Raw genomic sequence first — 5,174 nt, forward strand, 5'->3', positions numbered from 1 at the left:
CATAATTGGGCCCCCAATTATTATTTTCTTTATTCTAAGTTTAATGTTAATTGTAATGTGTGCTATGTTCTGTTGGATGCTGAAACCACGAACTCAGATTGTTTAAAAAAGATTACATAGCCTTGAGACAATTACATAAAGTGTGACCCATTCAATACCTCTGGATTGAAGTGTCATTTGTGAGTCAGTGTAGAACTGAAGAATGAAATTGTTTCTTTTCTTTAATTACTATTATTAATATGACTTTATTTTGTATCAAATGAACAAACCAAACTTCACTGTTTTAACATTGTAACTTCTGTTTGCCTCCCAACATTTTAAATTGTTCATTACACTTGTTTTAATAAGATTCCATAGTGTAACTAAAACCCCATTTTAAAATGCTTACTTCATTTTGCAAAACCCCGCTGTAACCTCATTAACTTAGTTCAGTGGATGGTTAACAATGCATTATAAGAAGTTTGATCCCATAGCCAAACCCCTGTCTGACTTGTTTGGTACCCAGCATACACTGCCAAACCAAAGCTACCCAAAATACAGTGGGTGGACAGTGGGATATCTATTCATGGTGCACCTCATTCTGAATCTATACAAGAGCTTCTGGTGAGTACCCTGACTGCTGAGGCAAGGAGTCCAGGAGGCATGCACGCAAGTGACATAGTAACCGTAGTGACTCTATGGTAACATAACTTGAGTTAACCCACACTTAAATTGTAGATATGGCCTTAGGTATATTAAATGTTTGGGAGTATGAGGGTAAACTAAGATTCATTCCGGTGTTTAGGCTCAAGGCATTGGAACTGGCCTTACTGCACCCACCCTACAGGCTCAGGAACAAAGAGGCACAAAAAAAGATAATTTATTTATTAAAATTTTTTGACTTGAGGGTGTATAACTCATGATTTTAGAATTCTTGTGCTGCCCCGCCCCCCTCAGCGCCTTGTCTGATAGCCCTGCCGCCCCTCCCCACACTCAGCGCCCTGACAGCCCTACTGCCCTGCCCCCCCCAGCGCCCCTGTCTGATAGCCCTGCCGCCCCACCCCCTTCAGTGCCCCATCTGATAGCCCTGCTGCCCTGTGCCTCAGCATCCAGTCTGATAGCCCTGCTGCCCCGCCCCCCTCAGCGGATATTGCTTGAATGCCAGCAAACACCAGGACCATACGCTGCCAGGCTTTGTCATGCAATGATACCTGATTACTTGCTGCTAGCATGGCGTGGTAAAGCATCCTACCATGGAGGGTGGAATAAGGCTGCTCTCCCCAGAAACCTTCTGCAAAGAGTACCTCCAGGAGAGCTTCATGGAGATGTCCCTAGAGGATTTCCGCTCCATCCCCAGACACATTAACAGACTCTTCCAGTAGCTGTACGGGCCACGAATGCATCCCAAATCCTCAGGACAAATTAATAATTAAAAAATGCTTTCTTTTAAACCATGTTTTATATTTACAAAGGTACACTTACCAGAGGTCCCTTCTACGGCTTCATGGTCCGGGATACCGCCTTGGGAGGGTATTTCAGTCAGGGTGAGAAAAAAATCCTGGCTGTTGGGGAGAATGGTGTGCTGTTGTGGAGTCCTCAACCTTGTCCTCCTCCTCATCTTCCCCGTCTGCAAAATCCTCAGGCATGGTGACTGAGAGTACCCCATCGTCGGAGTCCACGGACGGGGTGGGGTAGTGGTGGCGGCCCCCCCTAGAATTGCCTGCAGCTCAGCATAGAAGCAGAATGTCTGCAGCTCTGTTCCGGAGCGTCGGTTTGATTCTTTGGCTTTCTGGTACGCTTGTCTCAGCTCCTTAAGTTTCACGCGGCACTGTGTTGAGTCCCGGTTGTGGCCTCTGTCCATCATGGTCTTGGCAATTTTTTCAAATGTTTTGGCATTCCCTCTTTTGGAACGGAGTTCTGATAGTACGGATTCATCTCCCCATACAGCGATCAGATCCAGTACCTCCCGTACGGTCCATGCTGAAGCTCTTTTTTGATTCTGGGACTGCATGGTCACCTGTGCTGATCAGCTCTCCACGCTGGGCAAACAAAGGAAATGAAATTCAAAAGTTCGCGGGGCTTTTCCTGTCTACCTGGCCAGTGCATCTGAGTTCAGAATGCTGTCCAGAGCGGTCACAAAGGTGCACTGTGGGATAGCTCCCGGAGGCCAATACGGTCGAATTGCGTCCACGCTAACCCTAATTCGAACCGGCAATGTCAATTTCAGCGCTACTCCCCTCGTCAGGGAGGAGTACAGAAATCATTTTAAGAGCCCTTTATGTTGACAAAAATGGCTTCCTTGTGTGAACAGGTGCAGGGTTAATCGATTTAATGCTGCTAAATTCAACCTAAACTCATAGTGTAGACCAGGCCTTAGATGAAATTCAAAAGTATAAGTCATATGGGACTCATAAAGCACCTGTCCATGACAGCCCAACCAAAGATCACAAGCGATGCAAATCACTAAAATAGGGGTGTTTTCATGTCTATGTATAGAAAAGTGAGAAGACTATAAATTCAGGATTTCTTTTAAATAACTCAATCTGATATGTATCTACCACTGATTTCAATAAATTGCATAAAGATTATGTAATACCTAAATTTTTATTTATTTGGTATCTTACTACCATGTTCAGTGTTACTGAGACCATATGTTCTTCTTTAGATAACTGCTACTCCTTCCCTTTTCTCCCTTTCCCTATTTTCTCTTTGCCTGTTCCCTCTGAATTTCCTTCCTTGCAACAACTTCCAGTTCACACCCTTTCAAGTCTTCACTCCCATCCCTTTTCCCCTTCTATTTGTTAATAGGGATGTTGATATTACAGTGCCATTACTGGGCTATGAGATGACACTACATTGAGATTGATAGGTAAATTTTCCTATTACCTATCAGAGTCATTGTTTCAGACTGTCTGCAAATGGACATATAATGGATTTACAACTGTTTGTATTTGGAAGGTTATAGCTGCACTCAGAGGTCCTAGAAATTTACCCTAAAACAAAAAAAAAAGTAAGCTTAGATTCTGCATAGCTTAAGTATGTCATGTAGGGCACATAAGTACATAAGATAGGCCAGATGCAGCCCCTAGGCCAGTGGTTCTCAAACTTTTGTATTAGTGACCCCTTTTATATATATTTAACACTATTATAAATTCTGGAGGCAAAGCGGGCTTTGGGGTGGAGGTGGACAGCTCGCAACCTCCCATGTAATAACCTTGCAACCCCCTCAAGGGTCCCGACCCCCAGTTTGAGAACCCCTGCCCATGGCTATATATTTCACACCTCTTCCTTGGCATCTTGTGTAGAGGAGAAAAGCTATTTTTACTTGCACTTTTCACTCTTGGCCCTCAAAAACTTGGGGGTGGGGAGAGCGAGGGTAATCATTGCCAAAGTTCTTAAAGTTACCATGAGGTAAGAAAAGGGGAGAAAAATTAAACTTTTTTTAAAGTAACAGTATAAAGTATCTCCTTTGTAATAGAATACCCCTGCTCAGAGTTCTAGGCATGTGTCTGTACAGATCTGTTCCTATGCTTTTTCAAGGAGTTACTTGAGCAGACAGACTATTTCCTCCTCGACTTCCATTAATAGAACAGGAAGTTAAATGAAAATTAGGAAGAAAATATACATCTTTAAAGAGGATCTGAAGATAAAGAAAGGCATTGCATAGACAGCAGGAAAACCATCACTACAGACATTATTAGTTACAGATGAATGATATTTCCAAAATACTTCATATATTTGCTTAGTAATATTTTTATAACATCAATTTGAACACAGCAAATTCCACAGGTTTTAAATTATGCTTCATACTAGATTAATGTCCGTATTACATACTTTTTTGATTAAATTAAAAAAAAGTGTCATTTTCTGCATCATACTGAAATTAAATTGTAAACTTTTCAGGACACAAATCATTTCCCATCTGTAATGTAAAACATTTTTGAATGCTGTAAAATTAATTACATCTTTTTGTGATACTGTACTCTATTAGGGCTGCTTCTTCTCCAGTTGTAGCACAACACCACTGTCACACACCTGTGCTACTGCAAGGCACTGACTCTTTCTATACAGATGAAATTATGTCCTGCTCTTCAAGGGCCAGATTAGTATAGGCAATTTTGCATGTTCAAGGACTCCCAGGACTGGGCCCAAACAGTAGACTCAAAGGTGCACAAATGTCAGACAGAGGGTTAATATTAATTTTGAATTTTCTGTTTAAGTAAAATATTTATACATTAAATCCTACTTTCTGCTTCATTTTTTAAGATGTCAGGTAACTAATTATGTAAGTCAGTGTACCTAATTTAGATTGCTTCAGACAATTGGTTTAGTGCAATTTAGTATCATCAAGTTGAACAAAAATTAGACAAGCCACATTACTGAAACAACTGTATAAAAGAAAATGAAATAAGATCATTAGACTTGTACAGAGAATAAACATCTCAAAACAGATTGTTGCATTGAAGATTTATTCAACTGCCAGGAACAGTAAACTTTTTTATCTAATTACAAAATGGAGCCATTAAAAGTACAAATTTAGATTCAACATACACCTAGGCTGATGTTTCCAATAAACTGTGTTGTAGAGATAAAATAATTAAGGAAATTTACATGTAACAGATTTTTCAACATATTTTTCTAGTGCCCATATCCCAAACAAAGCAGAAACACCACAATGTATTCTATGGAGGGGTTGGTTGTTTTTTGTTTTGTTTTTTAAGTCTTTTAAAAGTGAATTTAGTACTTGTGAAAGGAGCCAAGTTTACAGCACTGTAAATGGAGGTTTTCCATGTATTCAAAGAACAAGAACCCTACAGCCAACAACCTACATTGCTTAGACAGTATAATTCAACCTATCTCTAGGTGGTCACCTTTGAAATAAGTGGTTATTCAGTCTTAATGCCCATTCAGTGCCTGTCTTTGCTGCTGAGACTTACAATAGTACCAACATGTGTGTGGCCTGTAGACATTAGTCCAGTAGGAACTAGACACGCCCAAACAAAAATATTTGAGAAAACTGATATCAAAACAAATATATGAGGAGCATTTAAATTTTATCTACAAGCTACCAAGTTTCTGATGCCAGACAAGTAAGTTACATAGCTACTTTTGACTAACTGATTAAGTTTTTTTTTAGCAGTAGCAGCAAGTACACTTTCCAGTGTTTTTCTCTTGATCACTTAAAGCTGGAGCTC

Source organism: Mauremys reevesii, linkage group 10 (genome assembly GCF_016161935.1).
Source record: "Mauremys reevesii isolate NIE-2019 linkage group 10, ASM1616193v1, whole genome shotgun sequence".
Lineage (NCBI taxonomy): Eukaryota > Metazoa > Chordata > Testudines > Geoemydidae > Mauremys > Mauremys reevesii.